At 34.8% G+C, this 15,375-nt stretch overlaps 2 pseudogenes; one reads left to right on the top strand and one right to left on the bottom strand.

Moving 5' to 3' along the window:
- Positions 1-2,427: 2,427 nt before the first annotated feature.
- On the bottom strand, positions 2,428-4,342 carry LOC141518508 (microtubule-associated protein 1 light chain 3 alpha pseudogene; annotated as a pseudogene).
- A 4,754-nt stretch (positions 4,343-9,096) lies between these two features.
- On the top strand, positions 9,097-9,470 carry LOC141514656 (non-histone chromosomal protein HMG-14 pseudogene; annotated as a pseudogene).
- The last annotated feature ends 5,905 nt before the right edge of the window (positions 9,471-15,375 follow it).

Raw genomic sequence — 15,375 nt, 5'->3', positions numbered from 1 at the left:
GCACTTAGTAGAACTCACTCTTTTTCCAAGGTCCACTCTAAGTGTTGAAGTATAGACAAAAACAGAGTTTTCCCTGCCTTACTTTGCACGAATATCTTAACTCAAGAGCAGAGAATGCCTCATTTGATATCAAAAGAAACTGTACTTTATAATCTGAAAAGACATTCAGAAGCATAATTCAGTTGCCACCATTCTCAGTGATCTTAATTCATATTAGAAAATATTGGTTTGATATGATTTCCCTAGAAATATGGCAGAGGACCAATTCAAAGGTTTTTAGTGGAATTTTTTATTTTTTTTTCAGTGTCCATACATGTGTGCATACTAAATATTTCACTATTGTATATGTCTCAAAAATGGAGAAATAACTACACTCATCTGAAACTGGAAGTGCTGTCTATAGTGAGATAATATAGTGCATGTGTATATGTCATATGTCATTGTTTCATATTTATTCATCAGTATGCACAAGGAGACATCTTTCACAGCTATAACGACTTCACAGTTGGGAGAGATTCCTACCTTTGGCTGAAGTATAATTCTGGAAGGATCACAAGGGGACATATGTATCCTGGAATGATATAGTCACACAGACGAAGCAGAATTCATACATACATACATACATACATATATATATATATATATGTATATATATATGTGTATATATATATATATACACACACACATATGTGTGTGTGTGTGTGTGTATAAAACACATTGCAGGATTTTTTGTTGTAAAAATAATTAAAAACCAAGTGAGTGAATGTAAATTGAAAAATGACCAAAATCTCTATTATATGAGTACAATGGCATATTATTATACCATAAATGAGACATAAAGTGGAATCAGAGAAACTAAAAGAAACTAATTTGAACTAATTAAGAGGGAAATGAATAGGACCTAAAAAACAATTTACATGATAACCACAATACCATAGGGGGAAACAAGTTTGAAAGTTTATAGGACCCTAATCATCACTGCCTATGACTTAAGAGAATTGATAATATAGCATATTACCCATCTCTTGGTCAGAAAGAAATGGATTAGAAATGCAGAATGAGACATAAATTTTGAGACATAATCAATGTATTGACTTGATTTCTTGATTGTGAATATTTGTTACAAACGTGAACCTGGGAAAGAGGTGTTGTATTGAATTAGTGGAAGGTAGTTAAAGGAAGGAAAAAAGAGTATCATTAAAATATTAGAATTATAGAGAACCAAAAAGTACAAAAAGAGACAAAAAAGGCAATTTTGTAACTTCCATGTAAATGTGTGTGTATGTCTGTGTGTGTGTGTGTTTATGTGTATGCTTAAAAGACTAAACATGGGATGGCTAGGTGGCACAGTGGATAGAGCACTGGCCCTGGAGTCAGGAGTACTTGAGTTCAAATCTGGCCTCAGACATTTAATAATTACCTAGCTGTGTGGCTCTGGGCAGGCCACTTAACCTCATTGCCTTGCAAAAACTAAAAACATAAAAGTTCATATGAGAAAAAAAGCACAACTCTTATAGTATATTTTATTTCATAAAACAAATGAGTCTGTAATTCTTCAGGATTTTTGCAATTGTATTAACTGTATATTTAAAGTTAATGGCTTACCTAAGTGTCATGTGTCTGTTTGTGTGTGTGTGTGTGTGTGTGTGTGTGTGTGTGTGTGTGCGTGTGTGTACCTCAAAGAGGAATATTTTGCTTATATTTCCTCCACAATACACAGGACTCCAGTGTCCAAAATTATGTTTTTTTCTTTTTCTGGGGGGGGGAGTAGAGTAAAAATTGAATTTCCCTTTATTTATATAAAGGAGCATTAACTCAAATAGACTGGTGCTCCAGGAGGATGCTAGTATATAATATGAAAGAAACAGCAGGAAAGGTTGTGGTCCAAAGGGAAAAGCTCACTTCTTGGACTGGCTGCTAGCACAGGATGGGTCCAAACAAATATGGAAGAGACTGTTACCTAAAAAAAATAAACAAAAGAAAAACAAAACAAAAAAACTGACCAGAGTCAAGATAGGGCCAAGACCACACATATACTTGCCCCATTCTCACTTTCAACAGGATCCACCTATAGCTTGGGATAGTGGAAGAAGGGCAGCCATACATAGTTCTATTTCTGTATTCTCATCCACCCACCTTCAGACATACAGAAAGTCAGAGAAGCTCCTAAGGTTCTAGAATCTAACACTGAGTGTTGATATTTGTAGACTTTGGAGATTCCTTATTGAAATAGGATGTCCTCTATTCTGTTTCAGCTCTGCATGGACAAAGTCCTTAGTTTGGCATTATTCTAAGTAATCTTCTCCTGCTCTGGGTCCTGGAGAATGAAAATAGAGGGGGAATAGGTAGAGGCAACTTAATAGTTATGGAGCAGGGGACTGGGCTGCCCCCTCACTAGGGCCAGGTCATTCCCTGCACTTTTTTTTCTCAGTAGTCAGGGGTCTCCTGAGAGGCATAAACCATGTATAGGAAGCTGTCTTTATCCTTCTCCTGCTCATAGATCTCTGAGATGGGTGTGGAGACACTCATGGTGTGCTAGTTCACCAGCAGGAAGAAGACACCAGTGGGGTTGTTGGATTCTTTGGTAGATGGTCCTTACTAATTCACTCAAGCTGACATGGTCAGGGACAAGACATTTAGAGACAAGTAGCTGTTTTTCCCTCTGCATCATTCAAGGATCATGCAGATTTTGCTGGGATGCTGCTCACTTATCTATTGTACTCTCTTGCATGTGTTGGTGAACTTCCTACTCCTTGAAGAACTGGTCAGAGGGAATCTCATCAGTGTCCTTGGTCAGGCAGGAGTAGGTTGGGGTGAGAAGTTCAGGATCAGAGACCCACGTGTTACTTCTGCATCTCTGGGCTCTCTCAGACTCTCTTAACTTGTTCTGGCTCTCAAACACCCAAAGTTATCCTTTAATAAGTGAATGTATTGCTCTTACTCAAAAGCCTCGTTTCTTTCTTATTATTTTTTATTTTTTTTAAAAATTTTATGTATTTTGAGTTTTACACTTTTTTCCCCTAATCATACTTCCCTCCCCCCACCCCCCCAGAAGGCAATTTGCCAGTCTTTACATTGTTTCCATGGTATACATTGATCCAAATTGAATGTGATAAGAGAGAAAGCATATCCTTAAGGCAGAAACATAAACTATAAGAGATAGCAAGATCAGATAATAAGATATCAGTCTTTTTTTTCTAAATTAAATGTAATAGTCCTTGGTCTTTGTTCAAACTGAACAGTTCTCTCTCTCTGGATATGGATGGCATTTTCCATCACAGACAGTCCCAAATTGTCCCTGGTTGTTGCACTAAGGAATGAGCAAGTCCATCAAGGTTGATCAAAACCCCCATGTTGCTGTTAGGGTGTACAGTGCTTTTCTGGTTCTGCTCATCTCACTCAGCATCAGTTCATGCAAATCCCTCCAGGCTTCCCAAAATTCCCATCCCTCCTGGTTTCTAACAGAACAACAGTGTTCCATGACATACATATACCACAGTTTATTAAGCTATTCCCCAATTGAAGGACATTTATTGATTTCCAACATGGCTGCTATGACTATTTTTGTACAAGTGATTTTTTTACCCTTTTTCATCATCTCTTCAGGGTATAGACCAGACCCAGTAGTGGTATTGCTGGATCAAAGGGTATGCTCATTTTTTTTGCCTTTTGGGCGTAGTTACAAATTTCTCTCCAGAAAAGTTAAATGAGCTCACAGCTCCACCAACAGTGCAATAGTGTCCCAGATTTTCCACAACCCTTCCAACAACGATCATTATTCTTTCTGGTCAGATTGGCGAGTCTGAGAGGTGTGAGGTGGTACCTTAGAGAAGCTTTAATTTGCATTTGTCTAATAAGTAATGATTTAGAGCAATTTTTCATATGACTATGGATTGCTTTGATCTCCTCATCTGTAAATTGCCTCAAAGGCCTAGTTTCATGGAGGAAATGGAAGCAATAGCTTAACCCTAGATATGATTATAATAATAGGAATTTCTGTTACTCTGCTGTGACAGGCTGTTAGGGGTACAGTTTTGGAAATTTGGAAATTTCATTTGGAAATTTCAGTACCTCTCCAATCATTGCTTTTGGTACTTTGTAACTCATAGCAGATTCACTTATATTTACAAACAATACAATTTGTCTCATATATGACGATTCCCATGTTTCATTTTTAATCACAATTAAATGATAAAGTCAATGGATGTTTCTTGCTGACTTCACTATGTCTTCGAATAAGAATCTGGTCTTCTAAAAGTGAGGAGAAATCAATGTAGGAGAAACAATGACCCACTTGCATCTGGAGACTTTGGTCACTATAACTGGCTCTGAGTCGTTTCATTTAACTTCTTGAGGCCCCAAAGGCTTTTTATTTGCTATTTAATAAGGACATGCTACTGTAAGATTTTAAAGATTTTTCTGATTTTATGTTTCCAACATTTTATTAATATTCTAATAACAGAGAAGTAAAAGAGAAGCCACTATACTATCTTGATTGAAGTTTCCAAAAGATACGTGTTTTTAATGGTGTAAAGAGCAGGTAAGTCCCTTCATAAGAAGCAGCTTTCCTGTTGCCAAAGCATTGTCTGTGGGTCCCTGATATTTCCCCCAGATTTTTAAGAATTTGCCAAGTAATTGCTCAGGCACATCTGGTATCCAACTGGTTTTCTATGATTTTGTGAATTCTGGGTTCCTATTTTAGACCAGGTGAAGAAAGGCCCTGACAAACACAGATCAAAAGACTCTAAGTGGTGGTTACACGCCCTGTTGTCCCCCAGGCTCTGCTTGCCAATTTGATCTGGCCTTCCCTATCATATTAAACTAGATGAGAACATCCCACTTATTTCTTATTCAAGACCATCAGAGATACCAAGAGATATTTCTTGAGCTGATGCTCCACTCTATTGAAAAAGTCAACTCCAGATGAGCCTTTCCTTTCCTCCAAATGGGTCCATATGGAATTAGCTCAAAGTGAAAATAAATTGAAACTTACAGTTCATATCATTTGAGAAATCATTTGCTGAAAATTTTGTCTTGCTTTGGAATAGACCCATATAAACAAGAAATCTGAATGATCAAATTGAAACTCTCATCTTTTTCATCTTTTCCCCTAATCCCACATAGACTTACCTTGGAGGGTAAATTTGAATACAATTTCCTCTCCAAAGACACTTTTTAATCTGTGGTCTTAAAAAAAATCTTGGTAAATGTTATGTTTCAAATAGAGTTCTAGGAAGTTTATTGGATCGAAAAACTCAATATGAGTCAAAGATATAAGTCAAAAAGCTAAGGACATCATTTTAGTCTTCATTGACGTGGTCAAGGTCAATAATCACAAATATGCATGCTACCTTACTGAGAACACATTTGAAGCATTGAATTTATGTGTGTTCTTTTTTACCTCAATTTAGGAAGGATACTTATAAACTGGAAAGATTCCGAAGAAGGATTAAAGTGCCTGGGATCTATGCCATAATTGAAATTTAGAGAAGATCGGCCAAATAATGAGGACTGGCTATGGAATCTAAAAAGATGTGATGTTTAAAACGGATAAGATTTGCTCTCCTTGACCCCAGAGAACAAAACAAGAAAGCAAACAAGTAAAAGATACAAAGATGTAAATTAAGTCCTCTATCAAGGAAAGACATCCTAAGAGCTAAAAACATTTGAAAGTTTAATAGACTGCCTAAGGAAACAGTAAGTCACTGAAGGTCTTTGAGTAAAAACTGGATCACCGCTTTTTTGGCATGTTGTAGAGGAGGTTGCTGATTATCTATTTGTTTTTTTGGGGGGGGGGTTGGCAAGACAATGGGGTTAAGTGACTTGCCCAAGGACACACAGCTAGGTAATTATTACGCATCTCAAGTCCCCCTGACTAGAGAGTTGATGATCTATCCACTGTGCAATCTAGCTGCTCCAGTGTTGCTTATATATATTAATTGGTCCAAATGATAAGTAAGGTTCATTCTAAGCCTGAGATTCAATATTATCACTCAGGTCCCAAACTGTTCAAGGCAGAGATTAACCTTTTTTTATTTTAGGATACTTTAAATTCCAGATGAGTTGAAATTCTGCCTCAGATTTGTCTTGGTTTTCTTGTCTGCAAAATAATAATAATAATAATAATAACACCTACCTCAGAGGGTTGTTGTGAGGCTTACAAAATACTCTGAATTCTAGCTCTTATTAATATTAATATTAGCATACACTATAATTCTGAAGTCAGATAATTTATCTTCTAATCTCTACCTTTCCTGTCTCTAAAAATATATGCAAATATGTATTTGTCCTCTAAAGATAAGGATGTTCATCTTGAGTTGGAGTGAAATTGAACCTTGAACATTTATTTGTATATTCCCAAATTGAAAACTGAACCTCCTTTTCCTCATTCATTTGAAAATGTTTATTACTAACTATGAGATATAAAAGGTAAAAGTGATATTTTTAAATCCAATATGAAATTGAGTATAATTTTGATGTCAAAGATGCATGTTTATATAGGTAATATTTATATAGGTATTTAGATGGGTAATGTTAAAAGAGTGCTTTTCTTTGCCCTCTCTTATTTTAGGCCAAGGTAAGGTTTATACCATGGCCATCCCAAATTACAAATTTGCCTGAGTCCTATAGGAGCTTGATGCTTGAATAAATCCAAGGGACCTGGTTTGATGGCCAATCTTTTTCTACAGAATCTAGTCAACAGAGATACCAAAAAGGATCACTCACTTTCTCCTCGAGCAAGTATAAGGACTAAATTTTTCCAACAGGACACGAATCCCTGCAAATCCACATCTGCCTTCTCTGCCAACCTCACCCTTTTTGCATGCACAAATAAAGTAATTGCATGTGCATGTGGGCACCTGTGTTTACACTTACCTGCTTTGCTCAGACACATTTATTTGATCTCCTTCATGTGAAGGAGTTTGACACACAGTCCTGAAAACATAACCATGTTAGCCAATCCTTTCTCCTTTCCAGCAATTTTCTAACCTCAAAATCACTATAGTCTATTGATGCTTTATGGTGTACTGTTTAAAGATTAGTTGATGGCCTAGCTAAGATCTGTTTTGCACCTGTAAGCAGGCCCCTTAAGATGCTCAAACTGTCAGAATAATCTCTTGGGCCAATGGTTAATCAAATCTTTACATGACAGGGTTACTCTAGAGGAAGTACTTTTCAAGGCAGATGTTTCAATCCTGTCATTTCTTATTTTTCAGGATAGCCCCTGTAAGGCACAGTCTATTAAATGGGGCCTATTTTAAAGGGGCTTTCTGAAAAGGGGGAAAGCTGCTTGCATCTATAGCAAGCACAGATGGAAACATGAAATGTTATACTTAATGTTCAAGATTTCTAGTACTTCATTCTGATCTCAAAAAAAAAACCCACAGAAAAAGCCTACAATATGCTGCTTAACAAAAAAACATTTGAAATAGGGAGATAAACACAGGATAAAGGTAAGGTGTTAGAGGTAGCCGTCATGATCTCAGAGAAAGCAAAAGAAATAGCACTAATTACAAGAGAGAGAAAAGAAGGAAACTATATCTTATGGTGCCATAGACTATTATACATATATGCACCAAATGGAAAAGCATTTACATTTTTGAAGGAGAAGTTGAATGATTTACAGGATGAAATAGATAATAAAACCATATAAGTTGGGGATTTCAACTTTTTTACCTCAGAATTAGATAAATCTACCCAAAAAATAAAAGAGAAAGAAGTCAAGAAATAGATTTGGGAAAAGTTAGAAATGATAGATCTCTGGAGAAAAATGAATGAGAATAGAAATGAATACCCCCTTTTCTGCAGTAGGATATATCACTTACACAAAATTTGACTATGCATTAGGGCATAAAAACCCCTTAACCAAATGCTGAAAAGCACAGACAGCAAACACATCCTTTTCAGACCATATTGCAATACAAAATTACATTGAGTAATGAACAATGGAAAAAAAGAGATTAAGATTAATTGAGAATTAATCTAATTCTAAAAACACAAATGGGTCAAAGAACACATCATAGAAATAATTGATAATTTCATTAAAGAAAATAACAATGGGAAAACACCAAAATTTACAGTATGCAGTCAAAAGAAAACGGGGATATTTTATACTTCTAATGGCTTATGACAATAAAACAGAGAAAAGACAGACCAATAAATTGAGTATGCAACTAAAAAATTAGAAAAACAACAAATTAAAAATCTCCAATTGGACATCAAATTGGAAATCCTGAAAATCTAAAGCGAGATTAATAAAATTGCAAGTATGGAAAACAATGAATAAATAAAACTAGAAACTGATTTTATGAAAAAAAATCAAATAGATAAATCATTTAAAAGCAAACTAAATTACCAGAATCAAAATTGAACGGGGTGAATTCACCAAAGAAAAGGAAATTAAGGCAATTATTAGGGGCTATTTTGTCCATTATATGCCAATGAACTTGATAATCTAAATGAAATGGATGAATAGCTACAAAAATGTAAGTTAGATTAACAGAACTATAATGCTTAAATAATCGAATCTTAGAAAAGGAAATTAAGTTCTCATTAAACTTCCTTAAAAAATCCCTAGGACCAGATGGAATCACAAGCAAATTCTACCTAACATTTAGTGGAGAATTAATTCTAATTCTAGATAAACTATTTGGGGGAAAAGTTATAAAAGGAGTCCTATGAAGTTCCTGTTATGATTGAAATATGGTGCTGATACCCAAACCAGGAAGAGACAAAGCAGAGCAACAAAAGTATAGACCAGGTTCCCTTAATGAATAGTTTTGCAGAAAAAAAATAATAATAAATACTAGCAAATTGCAGCAATATTTCAAAAGGATCGTACATGATGACCAGGTGAGGTTTATACCAGCATTGCAGGATATAGAAGTAATCACTATAATTGATCATATCAATAATAAAACCAACAAAAATCATGATTATTTCAATAGAGGCAGAAAAAAACCTTGGACAAAATACAGCACCCTTTCCTATTTAAAAACACTGGAGCCCTGGAAGCAGCCGCAGTAGAAGCTCCCGCCGCCGCGGCCCTCTGCCTGCGACCCCAGACCCCGGTGACCGCCCGCCACTGGAGAGAGGGAGCCGGTCCCCACGCGCAGCCAAGATGCCCAAGAGGAAGGTCTACTACACAGAAGGGGATGTAAGGGTGGAGCCCAAGAGGAGGTCAACCAGATTGTCAGCTAAACCAGCCCTTGCAGAGGTGGAACCAAAGCCCAAAAAGACAGCTGGGAAGGCTAAATTTGAGGACAAAAAAGTTTGCACAAAAGGGGAAAAAGGAGCCAAAGGAAAAGAAGCAGAAGCTACCAAGCAAGAAGAGAATAAAGATGATTTGCCTGCAGAAAATGGAGAAACTAAAAATGAAGAGGTTCCAGCCTCTGATTCAGCAGGAGAGAAAGAAACCAAATCTGAATAACATCTTATAAAAATCTTAACAATTGTCCCTGTACCCTCCCTTCTTGTACAATTTAGAGGAATATTTTTATCAACTATTTTGTAAATGTCAGTTTTTTAGTAGCTCTCTAAAAACACATTTTTAAGAAGGATGCAGTCCCACCTCATCACATTAATTTTTTAAAACAATTAAATAAGTGAAGCCAATCTAAAGTGCCATTATTTAGAGTCCTATTTAAAAACGTAAGATCATGTGCACATTGTCAGTTTGGTTTTTTGTTTGTTTGTTTTAATACAACCAGAAATTAATAGTCTGTTGATTAGGAAGGTGTTTCATGTCTTGTGCATAGACTTAACATTCCATAGGCAGTCCTTACATCAAATTAAATGAAGCAGAGATAGTAATTTGGAGTTGTGACCATGAATTTTAAAGATCTTATTTTGATTAATCTGTATCCATCTTGTCTCTCAGTACAATTGTTTCCTAAATAAAATGGCTCCATGGTGTTGGATCTCCCTTTCAAAATTGTGTGCTATCAGTGACATTGTCATCTTTGGTAATAGTGGTACAATTTTTTTTCTGGTAACTTAGTTAATGTACTGTAAAAGACTGGAAAATGTTTATAATGAGTGTAGTTTTATTAAATACAGAATTGGTGGAACCTTGATTTGTAAAAGATCAAATACCTTATCTATATTCAGGATACTGGTATTTGAAGACTTCTTTTCAGGGAGAATTGCCTCCAAACAAAGTAAGAAAAATCACTGGAATAACAGTTTAGAAAAAGATGACAACTACATAATTTTTAGACTTTTCTAGCATTTTTTAAATGTACAATTTATTCATAGTGTCTATGTACTGATGACCAAATGAACTAATAAAATCTTGATTACAAAATGAAAGAAACACTAGAAAGGAAAGGAATAAATAGAGCTTATCTTAAAATAGATCAGCAAACATTGTATAAGGAAAAATTGTAATCATGAGTAAAGAAGGGATGCTCATTATCATTTCTATTATTTAATATTGTGCTATAATTGTTACCTAAAGCCATAAGAGAAGAAAAAGAAATTAAAGACATTAGAATAGGCATGAGAAAATAAAACTATCACTCTTTCCAGATGGTATGATGTTATATTTAGAAAAATCTAGGGAAAAAACTTTAAAAAATTCAAATTATTAATAATTTTAGCAAAGTTGCAGAATACCATAAATTCACATAAATCATCAGCATTTCTTCATAATAACAACCAAGTCCAGGAGGAAGAAATAGATAAATTCCATCTAAAATTTCTGTAGACAATAGAAAATACTTGAGAGTCTACCTACCAAGACCAATCCACTACTAGGTCCCAAAGCCATCCAATGTCAAAAAAAAAAAAAGACCTATTTTCTACAGAAATATTTATAGCACCTTTGTTTGTCATACCTAGGAATTGGAAATCAAAATGATGTCCAACAATTGGGAAATGGCTAAACAATCTTAGTCATATGAAAATAATGAAATATTATTGTACTAAATAAATGACAAACAGGGTGATTTCAGAAAAAAAATTTTAGAAAGATTTAAATGAACTGATACATAATGAAGGTAACAGAACCAGAAGAACAGTGTGCATAGTAACAGAAATATTGTTTGATGAAGAACTGTGCATTTCATAGATTTTCTTAGCAATATAATAATCCAAGATAATCCTAAAGGACTAATGATGAGGCTTGCTGTCCATCTCCAGAGAAAGAATTTATATTGACTGAATACAGACTAAAACATGCTATTTTTCACTTTCTTTTTTTTCCCTTTTATTCACATTTTCTTGTATAATATGGAAATGTTTTACATTATAGCACATGTGAGGAGACGGAGAGAAGGAAAAAGAAAATTTGAAAATCAAAACTTTAAATTAAAATGCTAAAGTATTGAGGAGAAAGCACAAAAAAAAATCAATATAGATCCAAGAGTTAGTGGCCTGTATTTAATTACAATATTCAAATAACAAGGACATTTATCATAGAAAATATTGCTGCAAATATATAAATGGAAAGTAAATCAGAATCCCTGAAGTGTTGCATAGGAGATGGGGCTACCTTCTAATACTAATAAAGCACTCAATGATAATCTATATCTGTAACTACTTGAATTTCTAACTTTTTAATCTGGTTGCTTCTGAACTTAGAATTTTTTTTCAACATAAAATAAGCAAGCATTAACATATTCTGAATAAGCACTGGTGGGAATTTTGAGCTTTACTGTTCTCTCATCCATGGCAAACAGAAGGGGGAAAATGATGTGGAACTTGTGGCTTTGGAGATAAATTCCATCCATTCCAGTGACATCATCTACCCCATGAGCAAAGTGGATGGTTCTGGAGATACTCTCATGTAGTCATTATGTAACCTAGTCACCTGGGGGTGGTTTATATAGTCACCAAAGCTTTGGAATAGAATTTTAGCTCTGTCCTTCATGGTCATCTGTTATTTATTCCATACATCAATTATAGAGCCATTTTCTTTCGCATAGCACATGATCCCTTATCTTCGAAACATATCCCATGCACATTCCTAAAGTCTTCCCATTCTTGTGCTATTTTCCTCTTTTGTATTATCCTGCCAACATTATTTATTCTTTTTTTTTTTCCTTCTCAGGGCTGTGTTCTCCTTATGTTTGCTTTTTTCATCCTCTTGTCCCCCATTAAAATTGATTAATGTTTTCTCTTTCAGCTGCTAACAACTTCTCGACTTTTTAACTTCATTCCAGCATTTTCCCACTGTTGTCTAGTCTCATCTTTCCCATGTTTTTCATAGTTATCTGATGACTGACATTGATTTATTGATGGTATTTTGATCATTAAATTAGGCTTAATGCAACAAACATTTATTAAATTACTGTTATAAAATTCACTGATCTAAAGAATAGGAATACAAAGTCAAAATATTTGCCCTGAGGTAAAATATTGTTGTTGTTGTTGTTTGTCCTTCATTCTTGAAGAAGACCATGACATCAGGGAGATGATGCCATGACAAGTACATAAATTGGAGGGGGTGCCATGCTAAGTCACAAGCCTCACTTTCTCCTCTGGAGCCATCTAGGTCCAGTGGACAGATATGTATCAGGACAACTGCAGATGGGTCTGGATGCAAGGCAATCAGGATTAAGTGACTTCTCCAAGGTTACACTGCTAATAAGTGGCAAATGACTGAGGCTGGATTCAAACTCCTATCCTCCTGACTCCAAGGCCAGTACTCTATCCACTGCACCACCTAGCTGCCCTATCAAGTAGATAACAAAAGCATAAATAAAAGACAATCTGAGGATAGAAAGAGCATTAACACTGGAGAGAATCAGGAAAAACTTCATAGAGCAGAAGGTATTTGAAATGAACCTTGAAGAAGATTCTGAAATGTTAAAAAAAAATGAGGTAATAAATATGGTTGTCTATATGCTTTTATAAACATTGTGAAGCATTTTATATATACATATATATATATATATATATATATATATATACTTATTTGACTGTCACAACAACACCATGGGGTAGGCACTATTATTAGCTACATTTTAAAGATGAGAGAAACAAGATTGCAAGAGGTTAAGTGACTATTAGCCACATAATTAGTTACTGATTAGTAAGGTAACACTTAAATTATCATTTTTCTGACATCAAGTCCAGATGGAATGTTGTCTGCTTATTACTAAAGCAGTAAAGCTTTATCTCAGTTTTGCCAATCTGACACAAAAATACACAATACATGCATACACACATGCATATATACATATATGTCTACATTGTGTTTGTATACATGCGTGCATATATACATATATCCATATATGCATGTGCATTTTTGTTGGCTATATTTCTGTTAAATATCCTTATCAATAAACCACTGTAATTAGTCATTTTTAATGTATACTTTCTGCCTTCCTATTATCTTATCAATGGATATAGATAGACATATAGTTCTATTGATTTTCTATGAAATATAATTTATAGATATCTATATATATCTAGAGAGATAAATATATACAGTGATATGTAAAGACATATGTGTGAGTGTGTGCCTGTATAGGTCCACATGCATAGAATATATGAGTGTTTTTATAAACATATAAACATACATAAATATAGTAATATGAATACATTTCTATTGAATATATGTATTTCTGTTAAAAATCTTTATCAACAAACTGCCATAATTAGCCATTAGCTGAATGTTCACTTTTCTGTCTTCCTTTTGTCCATCTTCCCATCCAGCCAGCCATCATCCATCTATCTCTCTGCCTGTCTATCTACCTATCTGACTAAGTGCCCATATACATATAGACACATGTATATACATATCTGTGTGCATACTTGCATTATATATATGTGTTCCTATATACACATATACACATGCATAAACTAGGACATACATACAGATGTGTTTGCAATCTCTGACTCCCAGAGTTGGAAACATATGAGGCACATCATGGCATAGCTTCAGCCTCTGTTGGGGGAAATGTGTCAGTTCTGAAAAGTTTAGAATTTATCAGTTCCATTGTTTTCAGAAAGTGTGTTCACTGTTTGAGTTTAACATGAAATCCACCCTCTGTAAGGGGTCTTCTCTATTTTTGAGGTGGGTCAGATACTCCCTGAACTTGGAGTAATGTTACAATTGGTCAAGTGAATGGGAGGATTTTTAGCTTTTGTTTTTGTATAGGGTTTCTATTTGAATAAATCAGCAAGGTCCTGAATCAGATTGTCATTAGTAGACAGAGTGCTGAACTTTGAGCCAGAAAGATCTGAATTTGAATTCTGTCTCAGACACTAGCTATGTAAAATATGGCAAATTCGCATATATAGTTTCATGATCTGAAAAATGGGGTTAATAACAAATAGCACATAGAGTTGTTGGCAGGACTAGTAATATCATATCTGTTAAGTACTTTGCAAACCTTGTTGCTGTTGTTGTTTCATATCTAGGAGGTAAGGAAGAGCCTTAGGCTACATCCAAACGTAGATCAAATATGGATAATAAATCAGCAAAGAAAGTTTCAAAAAAATGCTAAGGCAAGTCAAGTGAAAACCGAACAAGAGGCATGCCATGGACTGAGGGAGAATGACTTCTTTGTTCTTGATGAGTCATTTCAGATATGTATGTCTCTTCTTGACGCTATTTGGGTTTTTATTGTCAGAGATACTGGAGTGGTTTGCCATTTGTTTCTCTAAGTCATTTTTCAGTTGAGGAAACAGAGGCAAAACAGTGTTAGGTGATTTTCCCAGAGTTACAGAGCTAACAAGTGGATGAGGACAGATCTAAACTCATGAAAATGTGTCTTCCTAATTCCATTCCAGGGTTATATCCACTGTGGCACTTACCTTTCTATTTCAGTATAATTAGTTTCCTTTGTAATTTTATGGACTTTAGTTTATGCAATTCAAAACATTATTCCAAGGAGTTCCATAAACTTTATCAGTCTATTAGAGGGGTTCACTAAAAACAGACAAAAAGATTTAGAACCCATGGTAAAGACCCCCTATGTAGTTAGAGTTTAACAAGCAGCTAATGCCTTGGAGTTCAGGAGACATAAAGAATGATCATTCATATACTGGTTCAAATGAGGAAACTGAAAATGAGCAATAAGCATTAAGGGAAATGACAGATTTGATTTTGAACATTATTAGTCAGAATGGCAAAACATTTAAGTTAATCTATGGGTTTTAAGAGACATGTGAGTTTTAAGCATGGAGGTAATTTTGTTGAAGCAATGATAGTAGCTGAAAATATATGCTGTTAAAATCTTCTATATGAAGCCTTTAGTGTTTAAGATACAGTAGAAATCTCCATCAACAATTTTATTTTCAGACAAATATGTGACTGTATAAATACATTTCCATGTTGTAGGCATATGAAAAAAATGGCCTATTCACTAATAAACTAGTACATCTAAAGATTGACCGACTAAGAATACCTAAATATAAAGAAAA

This window comes from Macrotis lagotis, chromosome 1 (genome assembly GCF_037893015.1).
Source record: "Macrotis lagotis isolate mMagLag1 chromosome 1, bilby.v1.9.chrom.fasta, whole genome shotgun sequence".
NCBI lineage: Eukaryota > Metazoa > Chordata > Mammalia > Peramelemorphia > Peramelidae > Macrotis > Macrotis lagotis.
The sequence above is the reverse complement of the archived record's forward strand: the minus strand, read 5'-3'. Positions and strand labels throughout refer to the sequence as shown.